Below are 17,747 nucleotides of genomic sequence, written 5' to 3'. Positions count from 1 at the left end.
AAACCCCATGCTTGCCCTGTATGAACTGATCTCTTGGCTGATACTACGATTAGATTTCAGACTGACGGGCCAGGCAGGCAGGCTGCTTTTGAAGAAATTCAGAGCATGTCTTACTTTGTCCAGAGATGACTCCTGGGTGGATCTGCCTCACATATGCACATGACAAATGGTACCCCATTCCCTTTATAGTGCTGTCAAGGCTTCCGCCGAAGTTGGTTCCTCTCCTTGTTCGGGCGGCATTTGGCGGTCGGCGTCGCCGGTCTTCTAGCCATCATCGATCCACCTTTCATTTGTTTTGTCTTATCTTCCCACACACCTGGTTTCAATTCGATCATTACATGTTGTGTATTTAACCCTCTGTTCCCCCCATGTCCTTGTCCGGAATTGTTTATTGTAAGTGCTTGTGCACGTTATTCTGGTGTGCGACGGGTTTTGTACTCATTGTATTGATTGTTCTGTTTACAGTGATTTTTATACTGCACCGTTGTAACACAGTTTTTGCTCTACTGCGCCTGACTTCTCTGCCACCAGTACGCACCCCTTACAGTGCACTACCTTCCACAAGTGTCTGGGCTCTGGTCAAAAGTAGTTCAATGTATAGAGAATAGGATGCCATTTGGGACAATTATTCTGTTGAGAATGGTGCCGACTGGCAAGGCCCTTTTTTCTCATTACCTGAGTATAGAAGACAACATGTTCAATACCAACGATCCCGTGTCCTATATTCAGGAAATATCTTAGAATAAATATCATTTCTCTCTAGTTAAAATTTGAATAATATCTTTGAGCGAAAACTTATTTTGTAGAGAAAGAGAGAGAGAAAGAGGTAGGGAGAGAGAGAGAGAAAGAGGTAGGGAGAGAGAGAGAAAGAGGTAGGGAGAGAGAGAGAAAGAGGTAGGGAGAGAGAGAGATGGTCACAAAGAAATAGACACTCTCAGAGTGAGATGGGAGGGGCGGGGGGACGACAACGCAGTCTTATGTTCTCTCTGTCACACAAAGCTTACTGTGTTCCTGAATCCTGCCTTAAGATGATTGCTCATTCTGCAGACCAGGGCGCCAGGCAGGCATCAGCTGACGCTCCTATTTAAGTTTATAGATGCAGGGAGTCTCTCCTCTCTTCTCTCTGTGGGGTTTGTGTAATGGTATCTTGTTATTAAGTCCATAATGGACTCTCAGGGTTGGGTGAGCTAAGACACAGCTTGCATCCCAAATGGAACCCTATTCCCCATAGGGCTCTGGTCAAATGTAGCACAATATATAGGGAATAGGGTGCCATTTGGGACGCACTGACCTAACATGCTGGGTGCTTTGAAGTCGACTTATAGCTCATTACTTGGAAGTAATTGATGATAAGTGATATCATCTTGAATGTAATGGGGAAGAACTCCTGTAGCCTTCTGGAGGTGTTCTGAACATGTCCTCTCCTTTGTATTTATCAATGTAGTGGCTAGATACCATTCATTGCACTAATTATTTGGTGCAGAAGGAACATCCTTTATTGATTATATGGTCAGAAACGGTCTATATATTATTATGACTCTGCATGAGTCCCTTGCCATGTTATTCTCTACCCCCATGTGACCAGCGTGTGCATTGTACATGGAGTAGTCAACAGGAAGTAAAACTACAAACCCTTTCCTCAACTGTCTTTATTCTCTCTTACATTTATCACTGCCTACATATGTCAAATAGACTGGTTTATTATCAGATATAAGATTGTGCTCACTGCTCATGCCTTGAAGAAAATGTCTTGTAATGTATCACAAGCTCTGTGTGCTTCAGCTCTGTTGAGATATACAGCTGAAGTCGGGAGTTTACATACACCTTAGCCAAATACATTTAAACTCAGGTTTTTCACAATTCCTGACATTTAATCCGAGTAATAATTCCCTGTCTTAGGTCAGTTAGGATCACCACTTTATTTCACATTTAATTTTAAATGTCAGAATAATAGTAGAGAGAATTATTTATTTCAGCTTTCATTTCTTTCATCACATTCCTAGTGGGTCAGAAGTTTACATACTCTCAATTAGTATTTGGTAGCATTGCCTTTAAATTGTTTAACTTGGGTCAAACGTTTTGGGTAGCCTTCCACAAGCTTCCCACAATAAGATGGGTGAATTTTGGCCCATTCCTCCTGACAGAGCTGGTGTACCTGAGTCAGGTTTGTAGGCCTCCTTGTTCGCACATGCTTTTTCAGTTGTGCTCACACATTTTCTATAGGATTGAGGTGAGGGCTTTGTGATGGCCACTCCGATACCTTGACTTTGTTGTCCTTAAGCCATTTTGCCACAACTTTGGAAGTATGCTTGGGGTCATTGTCCATTTGGAAGAACCATTTGCAAACAAGCTTTAACTTCCTGACTGAGGTCTTGAGATGTTGCTTCAATATATCCACATAATTTTCCTACCTCATGATGCCATATATTTTGTAAAGTGCACCAGTCCCTCCTGAAGCAAAGCACCCCCACAACATGATGCTTCCACCCCCCGTGCTTCACGGTTGGGATGGTGTTCTTCTTGCAACCCCCCCCCTTTTCCCTCCAAACATAGCAATGGTCATTATGGCCAAACAGTTCTATTTTTGTTTCATCAGACCAGAGGACATTTCTCCAAAAAGTACAATCTTTGTCCCCATGTGCAGTTGCAAACCATATTCTGGCTTTTTTTATGGCAGTGTTGGAGCAGTGGCTTCTTCCTTGCTGAGCGGCCTTTCAGGTTATGTTAATATAGGACTCATTTTACCATGGATAAAGATACTTTTGTACCTGTTTCCTACAGCATCTTCACAAGGTCCTTTGCTGTTGTTCTGGGATTGATTTGCACTTTTCGTACCAAAGTACGTTCATCTCTAGGAGACAGAACGCGTCTCCTTCCTGAGTGTTATGACGGCTGTGTGGTCCCATGGTGTTTATACTTGCATACTATTGTATGTACAGATGGACGGGGTACCTTCAGGCATTTGGAAATTGCTCCCAAGGATGAACCAGACTTGTGGAGGTCTACAATGCTTTTTCTTGGCTGATTTCTTTTGATTTTCCCATGATGTCAAGCATAGAGGCACTGAGTTTGAAGGTAGGACTTGAAATACATCCACAGGTACACCTCCAATAGACTCAAATTATGTCAATTAGCCTATCAGAAGCTTCTAAAGCCATGACATCATTTTATGGAATTTTTCTAGCTGTTTAAAGGCACAGTCAAATTAGTGTATGTACATCTCTGACCCCCTGGAATTGTGATACAGTGAATTCTAAGTAGTGAATTATAAATTAAATAATCTGTCTGTAAACAATTGTTGGAAAAATGACTTGTGTCATGCACAAAGTAGATGTCCTAACCGACATGCCAAAACTATAGATGGTTAACAAGACATTTGTGGAGTGGTTGAAAAACAAGTTTTAATGACTCCAACCTAAGTGTATGTAAACTTTGGACTTCAACTGTACAAGTTGCTGTTATGGTACAGTTTGACACAGTAGGACAAACGGGGGACAGACAATCTCACTGTTCTTTCATACATTTTCCACCACTTTCAACTCCATTTCTGTTTCTTCTTCTCTTCCATCACTCGCTCCCTATTCCTCCCCTCCTGTCTCCTCCTTCCTACTTCTCTGTCTGTAGACACCGGCCTCATCTGAAATTATGCAAATGTAGAGATGGTGTCCTATTTCCTTTTAATACCCCCCTCTGTTAAAACTGGTGGTTTTGAAGAGAGGAAAAGGTAAGCATTTTTACATAACATTTTGACTGTAATCACAAACCAATCATCTCTATACCTGGAATTAGTGTGCCTTAAACCATTGAAGGTGTCTGTCCAAAAAGAAATGTCCAAAGTTTGCAGGAAGGAGAGAAGTTAAATTCCCACTTACTGCTAATGAATCATTTCTAGCAGATTAAGCCTTGGCAGGAGTACGAGAGGTGGTTAGTTGATTTATTGACCAGTAAAAGGAGAGTCATTTATTCCCATCAGTGAGCATCTCATCACATGAATAACCCATTTAGAAGCATTGGTGTCATTGGCCTTCAATAACGTGCTCAGAGGAAATAATTTACTGCCAATCTGATTTTCACTTGCCATTATGCAAATAATGCTATTATACAAATCTTGACATCCCTGTCTGGTGTTGAGTAAGATTCTTGGATTCTTTAGTTGCAGAGAAATAGTCTTCTCAGGGGAAGACTGAAGCAATTAGTTACATATCTGATTGACAAGACTAATGGTGCTTTGGCCTCAGTCTGGCCCTGTCAGTGCTACTTTTCTCACCCATAGGGCTCTGGTCAAAACTAGTGCGCTATATAAGGAATAGGGTGCCATTTGGGACACAGAGCCTTTCTCTCCTAGACAGAGCTCCGCAGCTCAGCGTTTTGTCGAAACTGGACCCACCACCATCCACTACACTCTTACAGTCAACTTTTGTAGCCCAACAATGGGGTGTCTGTTGGAACAGTATTAGGGAGATTAGACAACGGCCTGATGGGTCTGCATCCAAAAATGGCGCCCTACTCCCTTTATAGTGCACTACTTCTGACCAGAGTCCTATGGGCCCTCGCCAAAGGTAGTGCACTATATAAGGGATAAGATGCTATTTTGGACACAGGCTGTGTTTGCTAAGTGACAGGATGGATGATACAGATAGTCGTTTGGGAGTAGTAGCTGTTTTTGTTCATTCTCTCTCTTCTGACATTTGCATGTTTTGCTTTGGGTTAGGAGTTTATAAAGGAAGTGTCATTCTGTTCAGTTGACACAAAGATGCATTTATGTGCAAAGTAGTTGCAGCAACTATCAGTCAGTAATATTAAGAGAATCCTTTTAGCGTAGTGAGAGCCACACAAAGGAATGGCAGCCAGTAGTCATCTGGTCAACACTGTAAATACTCATGTTAACATCACCAGACTAGATCCTTAGGAGGAGTCCTCTTGTAAAGTATCAAATGCCAAGAGACAGAGAGCAGCAGAAACAAGTGTTGTTCTTTCTTCAGGGATTTTCTAGCGTTGCCTTACACTTAAGACCTTTCGCAAATCATATGGAAGTATTTTACAGCTTTTTTTATTATTGACTACTCTATCATTCTCCCATTATCTTCATACCGATATTCTCAAACTGAAAACTCTATTGTTTTGGACCAAATCTAAATGTGTTGTTGCTGTAGTGAATCCTTAAATCTATTCAATCCCTGTTGTTAACTCTAACAGAAACAACAACAAAAATGGCCCCCTCCCTCCTGCCTGCCCCAGTCACCTGTCACTAGTCACCCGCAGGCATCCAGTGTTTCCAAACAAACATGTGACTGTGATATGTGGCCTGTGTTGTGGTAGCCCCAGTCTCTGTTCTTTCCTCCTTTATGCCTCGCTTTCTGCCTCTCTCTCTCTCTCTCTCTCTCTCTCTCTCTGCCTCTCTCTCTCTCTCTGCCTCGCTTTCTGCCTCTCTCTCTGTCTCTCTGCCTCTCTCTCTCTCTCTCTGCCTCTCTTTCTGCCTCTCTCTCTGTCTCTCTGCCTCTCTCTCTCTCTCCCTCTCTCTCTCTCTCTCTCTGCCTCTCTTTCTGCCTCTCTCTCTGCCTCTCTTTCTGCCTCTCTCTCTCTGCCTCGCTTTCAGCCTCTCTCTCTGTCTCTCTGCCTCTCTCTCTCTCTCTCTCTCTCTCTCTCTCTCTCTGCCTCTCTTTCTGCCTCTCTCTCTGCCTCTCTCTCTCTCTCTCTCTGTTCACAGCACTGTTTAACGGTCCCATTCTTAATTCATAAAGCCTATCAGAGAACAGCAGGCCTACGCTACAGGCGATAGCCTTCACTTACACGGGCTGCATCCCAAATGGCACCATATTCACTACATAATATTTGGTGATTTTCCACCTGAGACTTACCCAGCACCAGTGTGTCACCAGTGTTTATGTTAATGTTAGCTCAGGAGTGGGACAATAAAGACTTGGGGAAGAATAAACTACTGGCGATTTGCAAAGAGCAGAATAAACAACCCCTGCATCAAAGATAGTTGCTTTGTGATGTTTTAGTTCTAGAAAGGTGTTAACCCATGTTCACAGTGAGTCATTGTTATGTAAATGAAAGCTGAAAAGTACCAGTTGCCAGATCCAGTTGCTTGACCCCCAAGTCAGAGCAGGTCCACTGAGGCCATGACCCAATGAGACATGTGTGCCGGTCCATGTGTGCCGGTCCATGTGTGCCGGTCCGTGTGTGCCGGCCCGTGTGTGCCGGCCCGTGTGTGCCGGCCCGTGTGTGCCGGTCCGTGTGTGCCGGTCCATGTGTGCCGGTCCGTCCGTGTGTGCCGGCCCGTGTGTGCCGGTCCGTGTGTGCCGGTCCGTGTGTGCCGGTCCATGTGTGCCAGTCCGTCCGTGTGTGCCGGTCCGTATGTGCCGGTCCGTGTGTGCCGGTCCGTGTGTGCCGGTCCGTGTGTGCCGGTCCATGTGTGCCAGTCCGTCCGTGTGTGCCGGGCCGTGTGTGCCGGTCCGTGTGTGCCGGTCCGTGTGTGCCGGTCCGTGTGTGCCGGTCCGTGTGTGCCTGTTCGTGTGTGCCGGTCCATGTGTGCCGGTCCGTGTGTGCCGGTCCGTGTGTGCCGGTCCATGTGTGCCGGTCCGTCCGTGTGTGCCGGTCCGTGGAGATAGAAACAGGAAAGTCAACCTGGGGTAATTGTCAGGTGGAAACTCTGCATAATGCTCTACTTTTGACTAGAGCCCTATGGGTCTTGGTCATAAGGGCTCTAGTCAAAAGTAGTGCACTATAAAGGGAATAGGGTGCCCCTAAATCTTTGTTAAAGTTTACCAGCAGTGCTGGTTGTGAATTCCATTAATGTTCCACAGTTGACTCCCGATAAGTGTGCTGCAGTTCACCACAAGTCCCAAATACGTACATGTTCTATAATATACTGTATCTGTGTCACCTTTAACCAAGGTGATGAATTTACCTAAACACACCATGTTTACATTAAGCTGTACAGTAAGCTTGTGATCACTGTACATGTGTTTTATGAATGAATGGAATGTCAAAGAAAACACAGGGTAAATGACTGGCTTAAAGCACCTTGGTTTACACCGCTCTATCTCATGAAGAGAATATAACTGAAACCAGTTGAACCATACTATTCAGGCCAACCAATTTTTCTTTGTGTCATAATACTTGTTTTGAGTAATAACATGGACTAATTGTCAACACTCTCAGGGCTGATTTCCCAGACATACATTTTCCATTGAACGTTTTTCTTAGTCCAGAACTAGGCTTAGTCTTTGTCAGGAGTTTAGCTACTTTCAGATACTCTACTAATGCCTGGGCCATAAACGTTACATTCCTGGTATTCATACTACTCTTCCACAGTCAAATGTATTTACTCAATGACCTACTATTTATATTTTACCATATAAATCAATGAAAGAAAAGCAGAAATGTAATGAAGCTTTTACAGTGGTTCGCCCTGTAATGAATAATTGTATTGCACATCTCAGTCTTTGCCAAAAATACTTCACAACTGGTCCTTACATTGAACACGCTCACTCACCGTATTTACATAAGTGTTCAGACCCTTTGATATGAGACTCAAAATTGAGCTCAGGTGCATCCTATTTTGGTTGATCATCATTGAGATGTTTCTACAACTTTATTGGAGTCCACTTGTGGTAAATTCAATTGACTGGACATGATTTGGAAAGGCACACACCTGTCTATATAAGGTCCCACAGTTGACAGAGTACGTCAGAGCAAAAACCAAGCCATGAGGTCGAAGGAGTTGTCCGTAGAGCCCTAGAGCCCTGATTTGACACAACAGCATTGTGTCGAGTCAGAGATCTGGGGAAGGGCACCAAAAAATGTCTGGAGCATTGAAGGTCCCCAAGAACACAGTAGCCCCCATCATTCTTAAATGGAAGAAGTTTGGACCACCAAGACTCTTCCTAGAGCTGGCCGCCCGGCCAAACTGAGCAATCGGGGGAGAAGGGCCTTGGTCAAGGAGGTGACCAAGAACCCGATGGTCACTCTGACAGAGCACCAGAGTTCCTCTGTGGAGATCGGACAACCTTCCAGAAGTATAACCATATCTGCAACACTCCACCGATCAGGCCTTTATGGTAGAGTGGCCAGACAGAAGCCACTCCTTAGTAAAAGGCACATGACAGCCCGAGTTTGCCAAAAGGCACCTAAAGGACTATCAGACATTCTCTGGTCTGATGAAACCAAGATTTGGCCTGAATACCTTCACATCTGGAGGAAACCTGGCACCATCCCTACGGTGAGCATGGTGGTGGCAGCATTATGCTGTGAGGATGTTTTTCAGCGGCAGGGACTGGGAGACTAGTCAGGATCGAGGGAAGGATGAACGGTGCAAAGTACAGAGAGCACCTTGATGAAAACCTACTCCAGAGCGCTTAGGACCTCAGACTGGGGCGAAAGTTCACCTTCCAACAGGACAACTACCCAAAGCACACAGCCAAGACAACACGGGAGTGGCTTTGGGACATGTCTCTGAATGTCCTTGAGTGGTCCAGCCAGAGCCTGGACTTGAAACCGATTTAATATCTCTGAAGAGACCTGAAAATATCTGTGCAACAACGCTCCCCATCTAACCTGACAGCGCTTGAGAGGATATGCAGAGAAGAATGAGTTACTCCCCAAATACAGCTGTGCCAAGCTTGTAGCGTCATACCCAATCAGACTTGAGGCTGTAATCACTGCTAAAGGTGCTTCAACAAACTACTGAGTAAAGGGTCTGAATACTTATGTAAATGTGATATTTACGTTTATTTTATTTTATACATTTGCAAAAATGTCTACAAATCTGTTTTGCTTTGTCATTATGGAGTATTGTGTGTAGATTTATGAATTTTAGAATACGGTTGGAAAGTAACAAAATGTGGAAAACGTCAAGGGGTCTGAATACTTTCCAAATGCACTGTAATGCTTTGTAATAAATATAATCTAGTGATACATAATTTGACATTTCTACCATCCATTGTGGGAGGATAGCCAACCTTTCTATTAATTGCAATGCATTTCATAGCCCCTATAAATGCTAGGTTACACTGTTTCTTCTGATAACAGTCTCAGTATCAACATTTCCAAGCAAAAGAAAAACTGGGAAAAATCTGTAGACATGCTGAGATAAAATCTTCCTGCCTCGTGTTGCCATCTATTTTGTGAACTTCACCAGTCCCTCCTGCAGCAAAGCACCTTCACAACATGATGCTGCCAAACAGTTCTATTTTTGTTTCATCAGACCAGAGGACATTTCTCCAAAAAGTACGATCTTTGTCCCCATGTGCAGTTGCAAACCATATTCTGGCTTTTTTTTATGGCAGTTTTGGAGCAGTGGCTTCTTCCTTGCTGAGTGGCCTTTCAGGTTATGTTAATATAGGACTTGTTTTACTGTGGATATAGATACTTTTGTACCTGTTCCCTCCAGCATCTTCACAAGGTATATTTCTGTTGTTCTGGGATCGATGTGCACTTTTCGCAACAGAATACGTTCATCTCTAGGAGACAGAACGCGTCTCCTTCCTGAGCGGTATGACGGCTGCGTTGTCCCATGGTGTTTATATTGCGTATTGTCCCATGGTGTTTATACCTACGTACTATTGTTTGTACAGACGAACATGGTACCTTCAGGCGTTTGGAAATTGCTCCCAAGGATGAACCAGACTTGTGGAGGTCTATGTTTTTTTCTGAGGTCTTGGTTGATTTCTTTTGATTTTCCCATGATGTCAAGCAAAGAGGCACTGAGTTTGAAGATAGGCCTTGAAATACATCCACAGGTACACCTCCAATTGACTCAAATTATGTCAATTAGCCTATTAGAAGCTTCTAAAGCTATGACATAATTTTCTATAATTTTCCAAGCTGTTTAAAGGCACAGTCAACTTAGTGTATGTAAACTTCTGACCCACTGGAATTGTTATATAGTGAATTCTAAGTGAAATAATCTGTCTGCAAACAATTGTTGGAAAAATTACTTGTGTCATGCACAAAGTAGATGTCCTAACCGACTTGCCAAAACTATAGTTTGTTAACAAGAAATTTGTGGAGTGGTTGAAAAATATGTTTTAATGACTCCAACCTAAGTGTAAACTTCCCACTTCAACTGTAGTTGCTCTATTGATGGTCTTAAACTGCACTAATTTATGTCTGAGATTATATGAACATAACGTAACATTCATTCGTCGTCATGAATTGCGTCTCCCAGGTCTTCCTCACATTTTAGTTTTACATGTTTTGTGTCATCGGGAAAAGCCTTTATCAATCCTCAACTTTAGAGGTTTGTCAGACTGTCTTACAATATTTTCAATATTTTTGCTTGTCCAGTGTTTGCTGCACAGAGAAAAAAGTGTTGTGTCTGCAAAAATTCACCTCATCTCAGTCAGACTGGTCTTCCCTGGCTGCCTGACCCCCGATGAGACCCCTGTCACCATCTGATCCTGCTCAGATGAGGCATGACAAATAATTACATTGGTGTACATTTATACATTGTATTATCCATGAATAGAATCAATGGTTCAACAATTGAAATGACCATTATTCCCAGATCCCAGACTGTAGTCTACCCATCAACTCAAGATGGAACTTAGTATCCATTCACTGATTGTTATAATATAATGCAAAATTGTACGGACCAACCCCATTCCGTACAAATGTGCGCAACCGCAACATTCAAACGAGGCTACAAAGAAAACTAATGGGACTGTAGCAACTGTGTTGACTTCAAAATCAGGGGTGTGAACTGGGTTTCTATTCAAGCATTGATCAACATGGTAATGGCTCTATAGTGTTGGAGAAAAGTTGAAAAAACGGACCCTCCGTTACAATATGACACGCCACGATGTAACGTACAGCACGCATAAAGCAACTATTTCTGTCTTACAATCTCTCTCCACCAGGTGTAGCACTTCTCTCATCCTTTAAAAACAAGAAATGGACAGTGACGGGGGTAAAGGGGGATACCTAGTCATTTTTTGCATCATCATTGCATGCGATCATCATTCTCAAAGCCGCTGTTTACTTCTAAGATCACTTTAGAACCGCCCTAAAAACCTGAATCAAATTCAACACAAACCTTCAAATATGTATGTAATGACACATTATAGAAACTCTTTATAGTGTTTTATTTACATATTAGAGGCGATAAGGTGATAAGTTGGACAGATCGAGTGAAAAAAAGCTATTTTCCCACACGACAACTCCTTCTCACTATCACGCATTAGTTTCGCTTCCCCACCCACCATTTTTAAAAAGACCCGAAGGGGCTCATTGCCTGCTTGAATTATGCAGAAACGGGCCGTGTTTAGGTCATGTAATAGATTATGTTGGAAAGGGGAGAAATTGTGCTTTACAATGGTATTGACATTACAGTTGATCTGGAAGTATTATGTTTTTGGGGCGCTAAAATAAGGGCAATTGTACGGACCAAGGCGATGTACGAGGTTACGTGAGTTTACTTTACTAGCTCAGAACTAGGAATATTTTTTCTTCTTCTTCGTCTTTACTTTGCCCGCTGGATTAGTCAACTAAAGAATGGCCATTTTCTGCTCTGCTGGCTTTTACAACTCAGAGAAAAAGCACAACACAGACAGCAGCTGCCTCTGTTCATCTCTCCCGAGCTGGTCCTATACTATACGCCAGCCTGTCTGCAAGCTCTATGGTGACTGTACGGTCCTAAATCCACCGGAAAACAGCCTACCCAGAATGTGGGTGTCACGCCCTGACATAGTAAGCTGTTTATTCTCTGTGTTGGTTGGGGCGTGATAGTGACGTGGGTGGGTCATCTAGGTGAATTTGTATGTCTATGGTGACCTGATATGGTTCCCAATCAGAGGCAGCTATTTATCGTTGTCTCTGATTGGGGATCATATTTAGGTAGCCATTTCTCCATGGTTATTAGTGGGATCTTGTCTACATGTAGTTGCCTGAGTGCACACCAGTAGCTTCATGTTTCGTTTGTGCTTTATTGTTTTGTTTTTTGGGTGAGTTTCAGTTTATTAAAATATGTGGAACTCTACTCACGCTGCGCCTTGGTCTACTCATTACTACAAACGTAACAGAAGATCCCACCAACAAAGGACCAAGCAGTGTGCCCAGGAGGAGGAAGTATCCTGGACTTGGGAAGAGATCCTGGATGGGAAGGGATCCTGGACTTGGGAGGAAATCCTGGCGTACAGGATTGCCTTCCTTGGCGGGAGTCGCTTAGGAGCATGAGAGTACAGCAATGACGTCGGGGTGGAAGCTCACAGAAACCCCAATCATTTTTGGGGGGGAGCACATGGAGGCAGTCAGGGAGTCGAGTGAGGAGCTCGATGCAAGATTCCGGAGAGAGGTGCTGGCGTTGAGAACGCTGCAGAGCGGGCGTGCTGAGGTGCATGTCATCAGCCCGGTGTCACCTGTACCGGTCCCACGCATCAGGTCTCCAGTGCGCCTCCACAGTCCAGTACGTCCTCTGCCTCCTCTCCGCACTCGCCCTGAAGTGCGTGTCATCAGCCCGGTGCCACCTGTACCAGTCCCACGCATCAGGTCTCCAGTGCGCCTCCACAGTCCAGTACGTCCTGTGCCTCCTCTCCGCACTTGCCCTGAGGTGCGTGTCATCAGCCCGGTGCCACCTGTGCCGGTCCCACGCATCGGGCCTCCAGTGCACCTCCACAGTCCAGAGCTTCCGGGAACAGTTCCCAGTCCAGAGCTTCTGGCGACGGTCCCCAGTCCGGAACCTCCTGAGACGGTCCGCAGTCAGGAACCTCCTGAGACGGTCCGCAGTCCGGAACCTCCTGAGAAGGTCCGCAGTCCGGAACCTCCTGAGACGGTCCGCAGTCCGGAACCTCCTGAGACGGTCCGCAGTCCGGAACCTCCTGAGACGGTCCGCAGTCCGGAACCTCCTGAGACGGTCCGCAGTCCGGAACCTCCTGAGACAGTCCGCAGTCCGGAACCTCCTGAGACGGTCCGCAGTCCGGACCTCTACTCACGCTGCGCCTTGGTCTACTCATTACGACAAACGTGACAGTGGGGGAGGGGGTCATGCACCCCTGGGTTTAAGTATAACTTTAGTATAACTGAAGCTTTAAGTGAGAGGTTTAATGCTTTAACAATTAATCATTTTTATCCCCCCAAACTTGTAATCATTATATAAATAAGCACATTTAATTTTGTCTGGCTAACCATTCCAAATACAGATAGGTTTTGCTTATATACACTGAGCAAAAATATAAACTTAACATGTCAAGTGTTGGTCTCATGTTTCATGAGCTGAAATAAAAGATCCCAGAAATGTTACATAGACGCAAAAAGTGTTTTGTTTGTAACATCCCTGTCAGTGAGCATTTCTCCTTTTCCAAGATAATCCATCCACCTGACATGTGTGGCTGATTTAAACAGCATGATCATTACACAGGTCCACCTTGTGCTGGGGACAATAAAAGTCCACTCTAAAATGTGAAGTTTTGTCACACAACACAATACTACAAATGTCTCTTGTTGAGGGAGTGTCTAATTGGCATGCTGAGGGCAGGAATGTCCACCAGAGCCGTTGGCAGAGAATTGAATGTTCATTTCTCGGCCATAAGCCGCCTCCAGTGTCGTTTTAGAGAATTTGGCAGTACGTCCAACCGGCCTCACAACCGCAGACCATGTGTATGGCGTTGTGTGGGCGAGCGGTTTCGGGATTATGGTTTGGGCAGGCATAAACTATGGACAACGAACACAATTGGATTTTATCGCTTGGCAATTGAATGCACAAAAATACCGCAACGAGATCATGAGGCCCATTTACTTTAGAGGTATCTGTAACCAACAGTTGCCTATCTTTATTCCCTGTCATTAAATCAATAGATTAGGGCCTAATGAATGTATTTCAATTGACTGGTTTCCTCATATGAACTGTAAAATCTGGTTGTTGGTTTATGTTTTTGTTAAGTATAATTTGAAAAATGAGTCATCTGGAGTAGGTAGCGACATAAGTAAATAAGTAAACAGTGATATGACTAAAGTGTTAACTAGTGTAATTTTAGTAAATAGACAGGTATTTACCTCGCCATGGTTGCAAGGTCTTGTCATTATTATTATTTTTTTAGTTCCTTGCTGTAGAAGGAGCAGGCTGGCCACAGATGGTGTCTCAGCTGCATTAGATCCTACTGCTTGACAACCAGCTGTCTGACAACAGAATTATACTCGGAGTAAGAAAAGAAGGACAGTGTCAGATTGAGACAGAGGGAAAGAGGTAGACCTACGATGCTGATTATCTCTCTGTCAGTTCAGTTGTCAGTGTTGTTGAGCCATGTCTCAGGTGACTCTCTCTCGTGGAGCCAAGAAACGGGTATGGCTGCATACTCTGTGATAGCATAGGCTGCTGTTCCCCTCTCTCTGCCCCTAGCTCTATTGTAGTGCTCTGTAGTGGTGCCCTGTGGTAGTGCTCTATGGTAGTGCTCTGTAGTGGTGCTCTATGGTAGTGCTCTGTAGTGGTGCTCTATGGTAGTGCTCTGTAGTGGTGCCCTGTGGTAGTGCTCTGTGGTAGTGCTCTGTGGTAGTGCTCTGTGGTAGTGCCCTGTAGTGGTGCCCTATGGTAGTGCTCTGTAGTGGTGCTCTGTGGTAGTGCTCTGTAGTGGTGCCCTGTGGTAGTGCTCTGTAGTGGTGCCCTGTGGTAGTGCTCTATGGTAGTGCCCTGTAGTGGTGCTCTATGGTAGTGCTCTGTAGTGGTGCTCTATGGTAGTGCTCTGTCGTGGTGCTCTATGGTAGTGCTCTGTAGTGGTGCCCTGTGGTAGTGCTCTATGGTAGTGCCCTGTAGTGGTGCTCTATGGTAGTGCTCTGTAGTGGTGCTCTATGGTAGTGCTCTGTAGTGGTGCTCTATGGTAGTGCTCTGTAGTGGTGCCCTGTGGTAGTGCTCTATGGTAGTGCCCTGTAGTGGTGCTCTATGGTAGTGCTCTGTAGTGGTGCTCTATGGTAGTGCTCTGTAGTGGTGCTCTATGGTAGTGCTCTGTAGTGGTGCCCTGTGGTAGTGCTCTGTAGTGGTGCCCTGTGGTAGTGCTCTGTGGTAGTGCTCTGTGGTAGTGCCCTGTAGTGGTGCCCTGTGGTAGTGCTCTGTAGTGGTGCTCTGTGGTAGTGCTCTGTGGTAGTGACCTGTAGTGGTGCCCTGTGGTAGTGCTCTGTAGTGGTGCTCTGTGGTAGTGCTCTGTAGTGGTGCCCTGTGGTAGTGCTCTGTAGTGGTGCTCTGTGGTAGTGCCCTGTAGTGGTGCTCTGTGGTAGTGACCTGTAGTTGTGCCCTGTGGTAGTGCTCTGTAGTGGTGCTCTGTGGTAGTGCTCTGTAGTGGTGCCCTGTGGTAGTGCTCTGTAGTGGTGCTCTGTGGTAGTGCTCTGTGGTAGTGCCCTGTAGTGGTGCTCTGTAGTGGTGCTCTGTGGTAGTGCTCTGTAGTGGTGCTCTGTGGTAGTGCTCTGTGGTAGTGCCATGTAGTGGTGCTCTATGGTAGTGCTCTGTGGTAGTGCCCTGTAGTGGTGCTCTGTGGTAGTGCTCTGTAGTGGTGCTCTGTGGTAGTGCTCTGTAGTGGTGCTCTGTGGTAGTGCTCTGTAGTGGTGCTCTGTGGTAGTGCTCTGTAGTGGTGCTCTGCGGTAGTGCTCTGTAGTGGTGCCCTATGGTAGTGCCCTGTAGTGGTGCTCTGTGGTAGTGATCTGTGGTAGTGCCCTGTAGTGGTGCTCTGTGGTAGTGCCCTGTAGTGGTGCTCTGTGGTAGTGCCCTGTAGTGGTGCTCTGTGGTAGTGCTCTGTAGTGGTGCTCTGTGGTAGTGCTCTGTAGTGGTGCTCTGTGGTAGTGCTCTGTAGTGGTGCCCTGTGGTAGTGCTCTGTGATAGTGCTCTGTGATAGTGCTCTGTGGTAGTGCCCTGTAGTGGTGCTCTGTGGTAGTGCTCTGTAGTGGTGCTCTGTGGTAGTGCTCTGTAGTGGTGCTCTGTGGTAGTGCTCTGTAGTGGTGCCCTGTGGTAGTGCCCTGTAGTGGTGCTCTGTGGTAGTGCTCTGTGGTAGTGCCCTGTAGTGGTGCTCTGTGGTAGTGCCCTGTAGTGGTGCTCTGTGGTAGTGCCCTGTAGTGGTGCTCTGTGGTAGTGCCCTGTAGTGGTGCTCTGTGGTGGTGCTCTGTGGTAGTGCTCTGTAGTGGTGCTCTGTGGTAGTGCTCTGTAGTGGTGCCCTGTGGTAGTGCCCTGTAGTGGTGCTCTGTGGTGGTGCTCTGTGGTAGTGCCCTGTAGTGGTGCTCTGTGGTAGTGCTCTGTAGTGATGCTCTGTGGTAGTGCTCTGTGATAGTGCTCTGTGGTAGTGCTCTGTTGTAGTGCTCTGTGGTAGAGGTCTTCATGGGTCCAAAAAGTTGGATCTGTTCCGTAATGGACCTGAGGCTTTCCTACCTGGACCAGATATGCATAAATACATGTTTTAAATATAGAGACCCGCGAGAGGGAGAGAGGTGCCGCTCCAGCAGGCAAGGAGGGACCGTACTGTGAGTGAGTGACACGGGGGGGAGGGAGTGAGATGCTATAGTAGACTAATCGCTGCCATAGCTAGGTTATTTATCATCAAATACTATTTACCTAGTACCTGTCTTGGACTGCATCAAACCGGGAGAAGCTAGCTAACTAGGCTAACTGAGGCTGCAGTGCATGTGCTTTCTCATCCTACAGTTACAAATAACAACAACTCCATTCAGAATATTAAGTAGCAGCCTGCCTGTTGGCTCCTGGTAATTGTAGCCTCCATTGACTAACCATCTTCCATTGATTAGATATCTCCTCATTTTTGCCACACACTGAGCGAGGCTCTATGACCGTAGCCTATTGCCACTTTGATGACTCATGATTGGCAGACAACAAGCTACAAGCGCCACGCTCCACTCTCGTGAAAAGCAAGAGGAGCAGCATAAATGATCAACTATCTCTTTCTTTACACACTGCAGCAGTCTCGTTCTGATCTGTATGGTCCCTTCCGGACAAGTCTGTTAAAATTACACATACCCGAGACCCGTGACAATCCGATCAGATCAGACCTGTGACATTATTTAGAATTCTGGATCCGGACCCGCTCGAGTCCCAGATCGGGTCTATACTCTGTGGTGGTGCTGTGAGTGGGCATCAACAGGCATGGAATAAAATGCTAAACTCTCATATCCTTCCTGTCTGCATGCTGTCAGGGATGATGCCAATTAATCTACACTGGAATGTGTCCCAAATGGCACCTAGGGCACTGGTCAAAAGTAGTGCACTAGGGATTTGCGATGCAACCCACTGTGTACTGCAAAGTGAAAGGGGAAAATGAAGTGTGAACGATCTTTTATTGAAATTGATTGATTACATATAAAATGAATGGATTAAGGTTAATGGATTTACCGTATTGTGTACTTGAATCTATTTAAAAACTGTTTTGCTCTACAGAAAAGAGACTTATGTTGGTACCTTTATTCATTTTACCTTTATTTATCTAGGCAAGTCAGTTAAGAAAAAAATCTTATTTTCAATGACAGCCTAGGAACAGTGGGTTAACTGTTCAGGGGCAGAACGACAGAAATCCTTGTCAGCTCAGGGATTTGAACTTTCAACCTTCAGGTTACTAGTCCAACGCTCTAACCACTAGGCTACCCTGCCACCTTGTCCATGGTGCAGAACTTTGTTCAAGTGACCTCTGCCTCTGAATACCTCCTGGTTCTAATTTCTGAATGTGTTGAAACGTCTCTCAGTGTAATACTATGGGTCTGTGTCCGAAATGGGACCCTATTCCCTATTTAGTGCACTACTTTTGACCTAAGCCCTGTTAAGC

At 45.3% G+C, this 17,747-nt stretch overlaps 1 protein-coding gene across 4 annotated transcripts in view; it reads left to right on the top strand.

The window, feature by feature from the left end:
• LOC109872316 (cyclin-Y) overlaps positions 1-17,747 on the top strand; it is a 32,683-nt gene that overhangs the window by 3,911 nt on the left and 11,025 nt on the right. The window lies entirely within an intron of this gene.

This window comes from Oncorhynchus kisutch, linkage group LG27 (genome assembly GCF_002021735.2).
Source record: "Oncorhynchus kisutch isolate 150728-3 linkage group LG27, Okis_V2, whole genome shotgun sequence".
NCBI classification, from domain to species: Eukaryota; Metazoa; Chordata; class Actinopteri; order Salmoniformes; family Salmonidae; genus Oncorhynchus; species Oncorhynchus kisutch.
Note: the sequence above shows the minus strand (reverse complement) of the source record. Positions and strands in the feature narration are given on the sequence as shown.